The following is a 17,333-nucleotide window of genomic DNA, read 5'->3' on the forward strand; positions in this document are numbered from 1 at the left end:
ACTCATCAGTTTAAACAGGCGAGATCAAAGATTACCAGTAAGAAAGTTGGAATGGAAGTAGCAGAGATTATGTTTTATCAGATTGTTGAGATAAACCCGGAGCAGACAATTACAATGCAGACATCATTAACTCAGATAAATTAATTGAGTTACAGCACAAAGATGAAGCTTTAAAGCAATTGTATAAAACGGCAGACACAGAGAAGGAATCTGAATGTATCCTTGAATGTTATCATTCTTAATTGATGGCTTAATGAGGAAACATTGAGATTCAAATATTCTGGCAGATGGAAAAAGGGCAGAAATTCATCAAATAGTAATGCCAGTGGGGTATAGAAAGGAAGTGTTACGAATGACGAATGAACAACCATTTGGAAGTCATTTCAGAGTGAGGAAAATACAAGCTAAAATCCAAAACATGTTACGGGCCAGTACTGTACAAGGATGTCGTTGAGTTTTGCCAGACATGTCATACCTGTCGAGTAATTTGAAAACCACAAGCGGTGATAAAACCTGCACCTTTAATACATTTTCCTGCATTTGAGTAACCTTTTAGAAGAATATTAATTGATTGCGTAGGTCTCCTGCATCAAACTAAAAGTTGGAATCAGTCGTTGTTATCTCTAGTGTCTCTATCCACTAGAATTCCATAGGTTGTTCCATTCTGTAATATCACAGCTAAAAGGATTATAGAGGAAATACTCAAATGTTTAACGAGATATGGACGACTGAGAGAGATACAGCCAGATCAAAAGTATTCAAGGAAGTTATCGAAGCAGTGGTTTAAAAGAATTCAAATCTGTTGCATACCATTCAGAATCGCAGTGAGCTCTGGAAAGGTGGCATCAGACAGAAACACCATGTTGAGGGCACATCGTCAAGATTATGCAGATGATTAGAATAAGGGAATATTGTGCTGTTTGAGATCAGAATCGTACGAATTGAATCAACCAAATTCTGTATAATTCAATTCGGTTTTGTGTCTGAAGTGAGAGGACAGTTAAAAACGATTGAGAAATTAGTAAGTCAAAAATGAGAGACCACATACTTCACTTTGTGTCACATTTTAAGGCACGATTAAAGAGAGATTGGAACTTGGCTACACAAAATTTAAAGATATCACAGCATGCAATGAAACACGAAGCAGGCAATAAATAAATAAAAATCAAATTTCAATATCGGCAATATGATATTAGTGTCACTTCAAGTGATACTTGCATCTTTAAAAGCAAGGTTTGGTGGACCTTTTCAAGTTGAAAGTAAATTGAGTGAGGTGAACTATGATAGGGACTCCAGACAGAAAGAAGTCTCACAGAGTGTGCCATGTGCATCTACTTTGAAGGTATTTTGGCAGGGAAGGACAGCACGAGGAGAATGCGTGATTGATTACAACAGAGAGGGAAGAATCAAATTCATATGAATGTGAATTTCTCATTACTCAAATTAAATTTGAGATTGGGGAAGTTTATTGAGTTAACTTTCGGAAGAAAATCGAAATGACCTAAACGAGTTGTTAATATTACATGGGGAGCCAAGTCGAAAGAAGCTGGAAAGCTTTGACCTAATTGTGAACGATGTTGAATTCGGAGATGCTGTTCCTGTAAAACAACATCATTATTGGCATGACCCTCTCAAGTTGGCATAAGTCCAAACGGAGGTTGGATGCATGTTCTGAGATAGCATATCGATGTCAGTCACAGTTACGGGAACTAACCCATAGTAATGGTGCCAAAACCAGATGGCACCCAATGGTCATGTGTGGACTATCACAAATTAAACGCATTTACAAGGACTGATGCATATCTGATTCTATGTTTGGAAGGCTGTGTTGAGAAGTTGGGTCAAGCAACCTGTATTTTTAAGTTGGACTTGCTCAAAGGATACTGGTAGGTGCCTTTGTCATAAAGTGCAAAGGCAGTTCGGCTTTTCTAACGCTGATTGGATTTTATTAATTTAAAGTCATGCAATTTGGTATGAAAAAAACGCGCCAGCCACATTTCAGAGACGAATAAGGTTGCCAGGTTATCCAACTGTGTCATTTATATTAATGACCTGGTGATCTTTAGTCAGAGATGCAAGGAATATATGCAACATTTATCAGACTTGTTTGATCGACTTCGGAAGGCATGTTTGTTGATAAACCTTATGGTAAGGGCATTTGCCAAACCCAAGTTATCTTCCTGTGCCATGTTATTCGACACGGACACATTCCCATACCGTTGACAAAATGAGCAGTACTATGGTTCCTGGGATTGCGTGAAATTTATCGAAAATCTGTCCCACATTTTCGCAGTGTGGCTACTCCACTCACTGAATTGCGAAGGAAAGGCAAGATGGTTTCGTGGACAGCAGACTATCTCAAAGTGCTTCACAGCCTGAAAGTATTAACGTCTCCCCTGATACTCGCCAAATCTAATTATGCAAAGACATTCAAGTTGTCCATTGATGCAAGTGTCGGTGTGGTGCTCTTGCAAGAAGATGATGAGAAGGTACAGAGTCTTATCGGGTATTTCTCGAGGAAGTTCAAATTTTATCAGCAAAAACATTCGACAGTTGAGAAGGAGTTTTTGACCGTGATGGTGAAATTACAGCATATCAGTGTTGATGTTATCAGCAACATATCTGAGACAATCATCGAAACTGATCAAAACCCATTGAGGTTTTTGGAGACAGTTAAGGACAAAACAAAACAGTCTGTTTAGATGGAGCTTGTTGTCATTGCAATTCAATTTGAAAAATGTGCGTGTGGCAGAAAGCGAAAACATGATTGCTGATTCATTGTCGAGACACGAATGTGAAACGGCAGCATTTGGTGGCAGGAATACTACAGATTGAAACGATATATGGTTGTGCATGTTTGTACAGTTATATTCAATGCAATGAAAATTAGTGTTTTGCAGTACCAACAATTTGTAACGCGTTTTAAATGAAGTCATCCTTGGATATTGATCGTTCACTATTTTTTAAATGGGGAGGTGTGACGAAGCTGTTCCTTTAACAAGGTTATGGAGTCCTTGATGTTTCTTCAGAGAGGCCGCAAACAACATCCCGACTGTGAAGAACTCGAGGGTGAAAGTTTTTAAACCAGTTTGATAACACCTAACAGATACTGCCTCAGGCAGAAGGCTTTCAAGTTAAAAACACCAGTTGCACAATGAAAGGGGAGTGGCCAATTTTCCCATCTCACTGTTTGTCTGATTTGTGTTTTTTTTAGCCGTCGTGTATAGAAAGGCTGCTGGACTCACAGAAGGAGGTACTGGCTGGTATTCTCTCTCTCTGACTTTGATGCAATCAGACTTTGTTTCATTTTCCCTTTTGTGCCAAGAGATATATATGTGAATTGTTGCAAGGATCTGTCACAGCATTGTTAAGTTCGAATAGTCTGTTGGGTTTTCAGGGAGGACAGGTTATTTTGTAATCTATTTTCCATTCTTTGCGCTTCATTCAGGAATCGTGTCAGTAAATTTGATTTTACTGAAAACTAAGTGGTTTGACGAACGGATTCTGTCCTGGAATACTGACTTTAAAGTTGCTTAAAACAACGAGCAAAGTTACGGTCTGGCAAACTTTTTGAAGTGTTCTAAGAGTTCTGCCTTGTACAAAACAGGAGTTACTCAATTTTTTCACAAGACATGGATGACTCACAGAAATAAAATCAGAACAAGTGACAAAATTTACATCAATATTATTCAAGGAAGTATGGACAGTTTAGTAATAAAAGAATTGATATCCACTGCATACCATCCAAAATCGCAAAAAGAACACGAAACTTGGCGTCAGATATTAAAGACAATGCTGAGGTTTTATCGTCAAGACTAATCAGATGACTGTGATTTCTACCTTTTGTGATCTGAGAAGCACCAAATGACTCGACCAAATGCACTCAATTTGAATCAGTTTGCGGATAAAAATTGAGAGGACCATTGAAATTGATTAAGCAGATGTTGATAATTCAGAATATAGAGACCACATAGTTGGACGATGTGTCAGATTGTCAGGAATGATAAAGGAGCGTCGGGGAGTTGGCTCGACAGCATTTAAAATGATCACAGCACTCACTAAAACGAGAAACATATAAGCAATCAAAAACTCACAATTTTGCGGTCGACGATAAGGTGTAGGGTTACTTTTAGTGATGGATTAACCTTTGAAAGCAACGTTTAGTGCACATTAACAAGGCGAAAGGATTATGAGTGAGGTGAACGATTTGATAAGAACTTCACAGAGAGTCTTTTACAACGTGCGTCATGTGACTACAGTAAAAAAGTTGAAGGCGATTCCTGTATCATTAAGAGACAGTGAAAACTATTTTGACAGTGCAAGTTTGCAGGCAACTGTCATGTTACTGACTTGCAGCCTCATTATGTAATGGAAAATGTAAAATATGTAACGTTGGCCAAAAACTGGATATCTCAGTTCTTTTGACCAACATCTGAATTTAATCAATGAGTTTAAATTATGCCTTAGGATACGAAAACCCAATCAAATTTAAAATTTGCTTGTTTGACATCATTGAACCAATGAGACGATCCGATGTTTGGGGAAGGAAAAAAGGAAGATTGGACCGTTGGTCAGAAAGAGCGCCAACTGCAAGTGAAACACTGGTATTCACTGCATTCTCTGTAAAATGCACATTTTTAATGTGAAACTTCTTTGTTACATAAGACTGAAGACAACCAATGGAGGTCTACAAACGGATAAAAAATTGACGGAGGAGAGGACAGCCACTGTCCGCTTTTGAAATGTAAGTTGATTTAATCTTAACACAGGCTTTTTTCGATCAGTACATTGTTATAGAGTTGGAGGTAGATAAACAATTTTTAAGATAGACGAGGCTCAGGGTTGTAAATAGTTTTTTCATATTGACTTTTAGACTTTAAGTTTTTTTTGGTAAATAGTAGAATTTGACAAGATTCCCCATGGGAGAGTGGTTAGCAATGAGAGATCTCACGGAACACAGGGTGAACTAGCAATTTGAATATAGAACCGGCTCCAAGTAGAAGACAGAGGTTGGTGGGGGAGCATTGTTTTGGGTGTGCTTTCTTTTATTGGTCAGAATATTGAGTACGGGAGTTAAGATGTCACATTGCGGCTGGACAGGACATTGGTTAGGCCATTGTTGGAATATTGTGTGCAATTGTGGTCTCCTTCTATTCGGAAAGATGCTGTGAAACATGAAAGTGTTCAGTTAAGTTTAACAAGGATGTTGCCAGGGTTGGAGGATTTGAACTGTAGGGAGAAGCTGAACAGGCAAGGGCTGTTTTCCCTGGAGCGTCAGACGTTGAGGGGTTACCTTACTGAGAGTTAAAAGAAATCATTAGGGGCATGGATAGGAAATATAGACCAAGTCTTTTCCAAGGTATCAGCGAGTCCAGAACTAAACGGTATAGGTTGAGGGTGAGAGCGGATTGATATAAAAGAGACCTAAGAGGCAAGCTTTCACGAAATGGGTGGTACATGCATGGAATGAGCTGCCGGAGGAAGTGTTTCAGGCTGGTACAATTGCAACATTCACGAAGCATTTGCATGGGTATATGAATAGTCAGGGTTTGGAGAGATACGGGTCCGGTGCTGGCAGGTGGGACGAGATGGGGTTGCGATATTTGATTGTTTGGACGGGTTTCACTCCATGACTAATTACACAAAGCCATTCAAAGTAGCGAGTGATCTTAATGTTCGTACTGTGACCTTCCAGGAAGAAAACGAGAAGGTAGAAAGACTGACCAGGTATTTCAGCAGCAGATTGAAAATGCATCAGCAGAAATATTCGACAATGGAGAAGGAGACTTCGCGCTTGTTTTTGGCTTTGAAACGTTTCAACCTTTATGTTACCAGTAAAGTGTCTCAGTTAATCATATAAATTGATCATGACCCATTGAAGTTTGTGGAGAAATGTAAGGACAAAAATTCCAGACGTTTTGGTTCGAGCTCCTTCTCACAGGCATTCAATTTGAAAGTTGTGTATGTGCCAGAATGAGCAAACATGATTGCTGACGCATTGTCAAGGCTTGAATAAGAAACAGACGCATTCAGTGGATGAAGTAAAACAGACTGAAACAGAAATAGTAGTGCATGTTTGCATCGTTATTGCCAGTGTAATGTACAAATGTGTTGCAGTTCACTGACAGTTTCACATAAAATTATTTTAAAATGAAACCATCATTGGATATTTGATATTTCATATTTTTGTACGGGAGGAGGAGTAGTGATGCTGATTTTTTTTTTACAAGGTTGTGCTGTCTTTTGTTTTTAACATTGTCATGAACGCAGATGATTAGTGATGTTGCCTCAGACGAAAGACTTTCAACTGTAAAAGAAAACAATGAAAGGGGTGTCGGCAGATTTGCCAGCTCAGCTTTTCTCGGTTTTTGTCTACGATGGCTTGCGGTTGGTAAGCTGTCAATGTTTTTACAATGCTGCTAAAAGGAACATGTACATGGAAGATGATGTTCAAAGCTGCATATCTCTCTGACCTTTCTTATGTATGACCCTGTGTCTGATTTTTCCTGTTTTGCCAAAGTGTGTTTACGAGGATTGTTGCAGGAATTTGGAACATTCCTTAAGTTGTCAAAGTCTGTTGAATTTTTGGAAAAAAAAATTCAATGGAATTCTGGTATTTTGTTTTTTGTATTTCATTCAGTACTCTGAAAATAAATACTGTTTTATTTAAAAACGAGAGGTTTTGTAAAGCTAAATCACTCCTGGAATATCGACTCGACACCTGCTCTGAAACAAGTAGAATGGTTCATGTCTGGGCTACAATCTTAAAATGTATTGAGAGGGTGTGGCCTGGTCCAGAAAAAATGTATTTAAAACAGAGTTACATGCGTTTCTGACTGGTAAGGTGTTCAAATGTTTTGGGGAGAAGGGCAGGAGAATAGAACTGAAAAACAGTCATGATCAAATGAACAACTGACTTCATGGGCTGAATGGACTAAAGCTGCTGTTACATTGTAAGTCATATTGATACAATATAGAGCAATATTTATATGTGGACACAAACAACTCCAGCATGAAAAAAACATATATCTGTATTGCATTCTTGTTTCAAATGGCCGAACTCTTACATTATATAGTCTAATGATCCAATATATAACAATATTTATACATTGACACAAACAGTTCCAACATGAAAATGAAAATTCTCTCCTGCATTCTTGGTTCAAACAGAGATTAAGAAGTGGAGTCCTGTTTTTCAAAGAATTATTCCCCTGTCTTAACTCGTTCACTAGGCTTCGGTCTTTTAGATGATGTAACACTTCAACTTTCAGGCTGCAGGAGGTACGGATATGATATTTAGATATTTCCCCGTTTGTCAGAAATATGCGATTGCGAGCAATCTGTGCAGTTACCTGCTGTAAGATTTATTTGTCCTTCTGCAGGAGAGGAGTTTCATGATCAGTCAGAACCATAACCACACCCAGAGGGACACAACAACACATCCACACTGACATACACCGACACACACCCACACACCACCCCCCACCACGCACGCATGCATGCAGAGAGAGAAACAGAGATATTGAGACACATAGGAGGATACCCATGTACAGACAGAATGCTCACACATCGCGTGTGCACACACACACACAAAAGTCATGCTGTGAAAGAGCAACGCATCTCTGCACAGACACCAAACCAATCGGAGCCACACTCTCACGCTCATGTTGAAATGAACTCAGAGTGAGTGACTTCACACAAAAACCTGTAAGATCTGACAGAAACGTCTGTTACACACGCACACACAAGTACATTCAAATGCATTTACTGAGGCACAACTACAATTAGATATAGACAAAGAGAGACACTCAGAAACAAAAAGAGACACATGTACAGAGAGGTAAAAAAAGTGATCCGGCTGTGGGCACAGAAAGATCTTGACACACTGTCAGACAGCTCAACAAACCACTCACCTGCTTAAACATGAGCACAGTCAGGCAGAGACGCACTCCACACTTATACAATAATATACCAATACACAGAGACGCACACATATGAAATCACAGAACAATCGTGACATGCTGACAGTAACACCCACACACCCATACACACACACACCACAAAGTCATCGGAAGGGAACTCCACAAACAGCATACACACAGACACAAACACATCAGTTGTGCGTGTGCAAATCAGACACAGATAGACAACCATACAGGCATAGACATGTACACAGACAAAAAGGCACTCAACTTCACGGAAACACTCTCATACAGACTGAATAGCATTCCCAAATACATCGCTGACAGGAGAGATTAATGGCCTGCTGCTACTAATTGACTATGTGCCCCCGTATTTGACAATCTGTCGGTCAATCAAAGATAGAAGCCTGTTCATCTCTGGCACCTCGCTCCCCTTCCTGGACCTCTACATCTCCATTCATGACGACCGACTTGACAATGACATTTTTTACAAAGCCACCGACTCCCACAGCTACCTGGATTACACCTCTTCCCACACTACCTCTTGCAAAAATGCCATACCGTATTCCCAATTTTTCCGCCTCCACCGGATCTGCTCCCAGGAGGACCAGTTCCAACACAGAACTCACCAGGTGGCCTCCTTCTTTAGAGATCACAATTTCCCTTCCCACGTGGTTAAAGATGTCCTGCAACACATCTCGTCTACATCCCACACCTCCGCCCTCAGACCCTACCCCTCCAACCGTAACAAGGACAGAACGCCCCTGGTGCCCACCTTCCACCCTACCAACCTTCGTATTAACCAAATCATCCGCCGACATTTCCGCCACCTCCAAACAGACCCCACCACCAGGGATTAATTTCTGTCCCCACCCCTTTCCGACTTCCACAAAGACTGTTCCCTCCGTGACTACCTGGTCATGTCCACGTCCCCCCTACAACCCGCCCTCCCATCTTGGCACTTTCCCCTGCCACCGCAGGAACTGTAAATTCTGCGCCCACACCTCCTCCCTCCCCTCTATCCAAGGCCCTAAAGGAACCTTCCACAACCATCAAAGTTTTTCTTGCACATCCACTAATATCATTTATTGTATACGTTGCTCCTTTTGCGGTCTCTTCTACACGGGGGAGACTGGGCGCATCCGAGCAGAGTGCTTTAGGGAACGTCTTCGGGAAACCCGCACCAATCAGCCACACCGCCCCGTGGACCAACATTTCAACTCCGCCTCCCACACTGCCGAGGACATGGAGGTCCTGGGCCTCCTTCACCGCCGCTCCCTCACCACCAGACGCCTGCAGGAAGAACGTCTCATCTTCCGCCTCGGAACACTTCAATCCCAGAGCATCAATGTGGACTTCAACAGTTTCCTCATTTCCTCTTCCCCCACCTCACCCAAGTTCTAAACTTCCAGCTCAGCACTGTCCCCATGACTTGTCCGGACTTGTCCTACCAGTCTGTCTCCTTTTCCAACTATCCACTCCACCCTCTCCTTCCGGACCTATCGCCTTCATCCCCTCACCCACTCACCCATTGTACTCTGTGCTACTTTCTCCACACCCCCACCCTCCTCGAGCTTACCTCTCCATGCTCCAGGCTCACTGCCTTTATTAATGATGAAGGGCTTTTGCCCGAAACGTCGATTTTGAAGCTCCTTGGGTGCTGCCTGAACCACTGTGCTCTTCGAACACCACTAATCCAGATTCTGGTTTGCAGCATCTGCAGTCAACGTTTTTACACCGTGATGAATGGTGACCCATTATGCTTCCCCAGTCCCCATCAATCCCTGGGTGTTATACTCTGATCCATGTGATTATACTGATGGAATCCTGGGCGTCCATATGCAATTCCTGCGCTGGCTACACTGCAGCGGCCAACGAACTTCACTCAGTTGTTTTGCTGAATGACTAAGTGAAGAATTTCCTTGACCAGTTGTTATTCTGCATTCCCGAACTTCTCTCTGAACTTGGGCAGAGTCACTGCATAAAATAATGTGTTTGTGCTGCAGCCGAAATCCTTCAGCATTTCTGCAACAAACGTAAACTGGGTTCTAAGCCTGTTCCTCCAAAGATTTCCTCCTTTAATCTGGAAGTATAAGATATTTGTACCGTACGCTAACCACAAAATTATGAAGCTGATGGGTATGGTGAACAGGTAAATAACTGACCTCCTCCAGCTCTCCATCTCTGTGTCTTTGTGAGTCTTTGCCCTCCTCTGACCCCTCATGCTCTTGCGGATTCGACTGGCCACGAAAATATACCTGACCGTCAGAGTGTTCATCAACAGAATTAACATGAATGGGATGAAAGGGGTTAAAATGTAACCAAACCACCTAAATCCCAGCTGCCTGGGTTCAGTAAAATAATTTGACTTTATATCGCAGTGCATCGGAACATTGTCAACTCCCCTCCCAGGTTTGTACCGGAAACACGAGAAAATGCCTTTTGAAAAGAGTAGAATGCCGGTTGCAGCCAGAGTCACGGCCAAGGCCTTCTGTCTCCAACATTTCCTCTTCATTTTCAGGCAGCTAATTGCTACAAAACGATCAAAGGAGAAAAGCACAGTGAACCAGACAAAATAATCTGCCGCTTTACGAGCCAGGACAGCGACAGCACTGCACACAGTTCAGGAAACTCCGCAGTGAGTTCAACATGCCCCATCACCTTTTGAACGAAACGGTCAGTCTCGTGTACCCTACAATCCTTCCATTAATTTGCATTACTCTGTTTCTCCTGATAAATGGTCCTGTGTTTGGCGTGATCGGTCTCCGTCTGTGACCCTGATTATTTTGGTGACTTCAATCACATCACCTCTCATTCACCTCTGTTCAAAGGAAAATGACCCAAACACTATCCATCTTTCCTTAATTCTACAGTAATTTCCACATAATGGCAACATTTTTGTAAATCTCTTCGAAACTGCCTCAGTGCAATTCTGTCCTCACTGCAAGGTGGTGACAAAGTACTGATCATAAAACCATAGATGTGAGCCACCCAGTGTCTCACGTCGTTATAGTGCGAAAAATCTTGCATCGGTGAGGGAATTTGTTTTGCGTTGGCTCTGTTGCAGTGTGAGAGATTCCTATTTTGGTAGAGGTAATATGCAATTTCATCTACGTCTGGATGTGTGATCTGTTGCGTAAAATCGATCTGGAGAGGTATAGCTGGGGCATCGTCTGACTGAAGTGTGGTGTCAGTTAATCAGTTCCTCGGGCGTTAGGAAATGTGGTTAGTAGCCTCACTTCTGTTCTGATACCAACTGATGAATTACAAAACAAGCCAGACCCCCAGAACGAAATCCAGTTTGATGGATTATAATCTTATGTCTTTTCATTTAACAAAGTGATCTCTTGCTGAATAGTAAACGCAAAATGCTGCAAATATTGCGCCCCACGTCAAAAACAAAGTTTATTTCAAAAGAAATAACAAAATATTAGAAAGCAAACTCTCGACTTTTCAAACAGATTCAAAGATAATGATTATGCAGTGTGTATAATTCTCATTAACTTCAAAACAATGCATAGATGAAACGGAAAAAAACCCAGCTTATTTCTTAATATACAACTGCTCTGTCTTTCCAAAAAAAATACCCCTCGTGTAATATTCACACCAGGGTCCCTGGATCTAACATTTGCTCAAATGACTTGTGCCTGCCACTTTTAAAGTGAAGCTGCAGTGAACTTCTTTATGGAACTACCACAAAGTTGATTGTGAATGTACTCAGCGTTAAGTAATCTGTTCAGAGCATCTTTTCTCCCAATAAATCTGTCTCGCATGAACAGAAATGTTCACTACAAGGTACGAAAGCTGACTAATTTTCGCATCCCCTTCTCATGAGGGAAGTTTTGTGAATCCACCCAGTTTCAGGAAATAAAAAAGACTGAAACAAATGAGAAAAATGATAAAAATTAAGCGATTCATTCTGAATCTCATATTGCTGACCTCTCGAGCAAACCTTTAGATACCATTGATACCATGCTGGGTGATAAACAATAATAAAAAAAAACATTGTGGTCTCGTGCACAAAGCCATTCAACCCATGGCCAGAATTTGAAAAAACGCTTTTGAAACAAATTGCTGTGGTAACAGGAAGACCTCGAAGTTTAATGTTAGCATCAGAAGGACAGAGTAGCTGATTGCTTATTCGTTCAAAAAACAGAAAAGAAATGTCTCCCGAATTTTTTTTCCATTCTCGACATAAAAATACCACTGTATATATTTTTTTCAAAGAGACTCGCTTCCTTAATACAATCGAAATTCAGCGTAGTCTCCGCTTGAATTGAGATTTCTGCAGGCTTGCCACAAGAGATTAATCATTACACCATGGAAAGTTAATTTCCTGGGCAATTCCTGCAGAGTGTGCGATTACTACCCATGCGTCATTCTGAGTAATAGCATGAATCCTCAGAAAGACTCAGGCAATTTCAGATGTGTAAGGCACTGGCCAGGAATTGTTACAATCGGAATGTTCGTGTAAATGATTTTCCACATCTGATGAATTGAAAAAGTCATTTTCTACTAAAATCTCTTTGTACAAGCAATCTCTCTGTTCGAAATTCCAAGGTGATATAATCCCGAAGTCTTTCATTTATACCTGTTGATACCTCTGGGGGACAATGACATGACAACGTGGTTCCAATCATTTATTTAAGAATTTGAACAAACAGGTGACAGCGGTGTGTTAACTCCGAGTTGTGATCCTTCATTGTTAGAACTTAGGTTTATTTGATGATTAAAATCCGAATCCGTCAATAGCAAACATGGGAACATGCATGCTGAGCCATTTATTGGAATCTCTACAGTGTGGAAGCGGGTTAATCGGCTCATCGAGTCCACACTGACCCTGCAAAGTGCATCCAACGCAGGCGCACCCGCTGGCGCTGTGAGGCAGCAGGGTTAATCAATCAGTCCTTGTGGCACACTATCTACTAGCGTTGACACCCCAATTCTATCCATCCAACTTGGAAATCTTATTTTACATCATATTGTTATTAAGTTGACATTGACATTTGGAAATTAATTCCGGTTGAGAGTTTCTCAGAGAAATGTTCTCCTCAACACTGGGTTGTGGCTTCCCTGTTTAATTGCAGCTGTAGCATGAAAGAAAAATAGCTGGTTACCGGAGACGACACATTGTAGGTCTGAACAAACTCAACAGAATTGAAGCGGGAAAGTGTAGAAAATGAAGAGCCACAGGTCCTGCTCAACATTGGCATCAACAATGTTAGGTGGTGAAGTAGCCCTTCAGAGGTCAGAATCCAACATTAATCATTCCTCATTTACAAAAGCACAGCCTGTGACAAATTTCTCTCACTGTCTGAGGCATTGAACATCTCCATATCCGTGACATTCATCCTTTTTATGTCAGCAAGGGCTCACTGATTGAGACACATTAATAGCCACAATCAGGGAACTCATATCCGATGAGGTCAAGTTGGCTGACCTCATCACAAATATTACCAGAAGGAAAAGCTTGGGGTTTCTGAAAGTCGAATTGAGCAAATCAGGCAATAAATTGAACAGCTGATCCTTGGGTTACTCCAAGTGCTCAATTGATTCTTGCATGTGTGGCTGGAAATATTGGTTCCAAGGGGAATTGCGTCGGACAGTTCATTTATTGGTGAGGGTTCTGGGCCTGCTGCGATCTGAATACATTGGAAGAGTGGTTTGCTTTTAATTGAATGTTACTTTTCTAGCCAGATTATCAATAAAGTATGAGTGGGCGGCACGGTATACACTGTGGTTAGCACTGCTGCCTCACAGCGCCAGAGACCCGGGTTCAATTCCCGCCTTAGGTGTGAGGAGTTGACACGTTCTCCCCGTGTCTGCGTGGGTTTCCTCCGGGTGCTCCGGTTTCCTCCCACAGTCCAAAGATGCGCAGGTTAGGTGAATTGGCCATGCTAAATTTCCTGTCGTGTTAGGTAAGGGGTAACTGTATGGGTGGGTTACACTTCGGTAGGTCGGTGTGGACATTGGGGTCGAAGGGCCTGTTTCCACACTGTCATATAATCAAATCTAATCTCATCTTAAAATGATAAGTTACTTTTGAAACCTCACCTTTATAACTTATTATTTATGATCATGTGTTCGGTATTTGGACAGAGAAAACACTTTGAAAGAATTAACTTATTACTTCTCACAGTCTTGAATTGATACAAGAGCACAGATGGAAACACGCTGTCATTGTTAATGCTCTCATTGTTAATGCTGCCCACTACAGGACAGGTTTGATTGGTTTGAATCACTGATCCCAGAGAAGATCTGACCGGGTTGGTTATGACCTTAGGTCCGATTTTTAAATGTGTAGTCAGCAATGAAACAGTTTGCCAGTCCTCCAACTTGTCCTTCGAATTGTAGATGAGGGGCGAGACACCTTTTCTTGTGCATTATGCATTGGTCCTGGCCAATCATGTCCCACCGATTTGACCACAATTTGGTGGGAAAACAGTGACCTCTGTGAATTTTACACATTTCTGAGTACTCAAAAGCCTTGTCAGCTCATTCATGGAGAATGGCTGCTGTCGCATCTCCCGGGTGCTGTTGTCTAAGACCACCGTGATATTGGGCAGTAATGACTGGTAGATTTGCATTGATAGTTGGCTTCATATCGTAGAGTCCAGCAGTAAAGGATTTGCTGATCCTTAGAATATCATTTTGAGAGGACATTACCGAGCCATCTTCTTCCTTCAAGCTGCTGATCACTGATCTCCCGCTGTCCATCTTCTGAAAGAACAATAATGCGCAGGACTCACCCTGCTCGGCTTTCTGGATGATGGACCAGGAAGTTACCTTGAAGGCTTCTGATGTAAAGAGCAAGGCTTACTAAAAATTGGTCATAACATCGACCTCCATCACCTGCAGTAGGCGTAGGTTCTGCATGCTGTTTTGGATTTTGGACAGTTCTCCCTGCTAAAGATCCTCTTTATTTTCCCCTTGAGTATCGCCCACAAGTCCGAGAGAGACTGAAAGAGGGGTGTCACAGTTCGACAAACTGTGGAATCCATTTTGAGCTTCTCTGTGTTCTCTTGGTCCAGCAGTTTCACCATCGCGTTCCACGTTCCCTTTCTGGCCAGCAGGAGGCAATGATCATGGAGGAACACCGGGTTGACGTCGGTGAATCTGCCCAAACCCAATCCAAGTCTCTCCAATCTCACCTCACAGGTGAAATGTTCCAAGACTGCGCAATTCCCCTTCAACCTTCCTAATGATAGTTTCAAAAGCGTTCATGCTGTTGTGTCCATTTGCTTCCAGGTTGGTTGCAACCTTCTTTCTTCTTTGCTCTCTCGACCACATCTTTACTTTCGTTTGCGTTTGGCCAAGACGGTTGCTGAATATGGTATCAGTGGTGTCTACAGCAGCAGCTTTATGAACTGGAACATGAATGCTGGTGTTGGTAGGGGTAGGCCCAGGTACACAATCCCATTATCTTGACCGATTACATTGAACTGGAGTTAATGAGACAATGGAACTGAGATGTTAAACCAGGAAACTTGCCCCTTTGCCTGTCAAATTCAATCAATCCAGACAGATATGCAAGTCTTCATTTTGACTGAAAATTGAATGGATTGGTGATGAGACATTGCCACAAGGTTTCGGCTTGAGAAATCGTTCTGAGTTCAAGTAGAACTGTGCTTTAGATGGTTAATTTAAAAAGATGACGTCAAAACATCAAATGCTGTTTGTGTACCACAATTTCTATGATCGAAACTGAATTTAAATTCCGTTAAGTACATTGTAACTTCAAAAGGCTATTAAGCAATTCTGATCGAACATGACCTGAATGACTGGCTAAAAAAAGGTCAGAAATCTCACGAGAGCTAGTGCTTTCAACTGGACCTGTTGAATAATAGCTTGGTATCGTGTGACCTCTGACATTGTCTCCCCCAATTCAATGCTGGCACCTCCACATCATAGCTAAAAAAAAAGGCAGCTCAAATCAGAGTGTTCCCACACACACTGCAGAGAATCTCAGGACAAAGAAGCAGGGACCTTGGGAGTGGGAGGAACAGCTCCAACTCCAATTCAACAAGCCGAAATCAGGGATTCTAACCTCGTGCCTGGGCAAAGACATTTCAGAACTGAAAAATTACCCGGGATTTTAGGGGGAAAAATTGGGTTTGCAAAGCTGCATATTTATCGAACCTGGATATCAAAGATAATAAAACACTTCTCGTTATTGGTGTATGACGAGGCCCATTAATGAGCAGATCGATCAGACCATATGAGAACAAAACTTACAGGTGAAATTCTGAATGTCTACAGGGAAATGGCCTACACAGCGATTAATCCTTTTGCCTTAGAATTTTACAGGGGGAAAAACCAATAAGTAAATTTTCACTCATGTCGTTTAGGGAAAGAAAATGGAATCCTTACTTGGTCTGACCTGTACGTGACTCCAGACAGACTGCAATATGGTTGACTCTGAACTGCCAAGAATTCGCAATAATTGCTGTTTTGACCAGTGATGCTGTCATCCCACAAAATACCACAAATGCTACGGCTGCAATGAAACAAATCCCTGGTTAGATCTCACTTGGTGTAATGTGAACAGATCCAGCAACCACACCTTAGTTTGGATACAATGGCATATAATGGGAGGGAATACAGTACAGATTTGCAAGAATGGGAGCTTAACTTTAGGGGTTTAGTTAGAATGAGAGGCTGGACAAATGTGGCCTTGTTTCTGTCGAAATTGAAGACAGGGTGGATGAAGGTAAACTGTTTCCATTGGTTGGGGATTCAAGCACAAAGGTACAAAGTCTGCAAATTAAGGCCTGTGTGATCACGAGAAATGTTAGGAAGCATTTTCACACAGAGAGGGTTTTTGAAAATCTTTCCGACAAACGACTGTGGATTAGGTGTTCATTTTAAATCCGAGGTGGATTTTCTTTTTTGGTAAACGTAGGTATTAAGTGAAAGAAAGAAATAGAGGTGCATGGCGTTCTGCTGCAAATCAACCATTGAATGGTAGAACTAGCTCGCGGGGGCTGATTGACCTTTTCCTATGTTCAAATGACTGTTGGCCCAGAGATTATCCAAGGCATTGACATCCTTCCAAAAGGAGTAGCGTTGAGAAGTGGGCAGAGCTCCATTTCAACCCATCACAAATCATTCACTTTTCAAGAGTTCAGATTTGATCAGTGCCCCCCCCAACTGTGTCTGAAACAATGAATTGTAAAGATTTAATAATATTTTCGTTAACTTTGTGTTCCATCTCGACTTTGTACAGTTTTTTTTTCAAGCCTGTTCAAACTGCCCAGACACTTTCCAGAGAAATAAAGTGTGCAACTCCAAGCCTTGATGTTCATATGTCACCTCCTGAATTTGGTAATTTAATTTACAGCATATCTCTTGTCCAGAAAGTTTAATGGTTTCTCACTTCTTACATTATCTGCTATTTCTCTGCCTCCTTCA

Source organism: Chiloscyllium punctatum, chromosome 47 (assembly GCF_047496795.1).
Source record: "Chiloscyllium punctatum isolate Juve2018m chromosome 47, sChiPun1.3, whole genome shotgun sequence".
Classification (NCBI taxonomy): domain Eukaryota; kingdom Metazoa; phylum Chordata; class Chondrichthyes; order Orectolobiformes; family Hemiscylliidae; genus Chiloscyllium; species Chiloscyllium punctatum.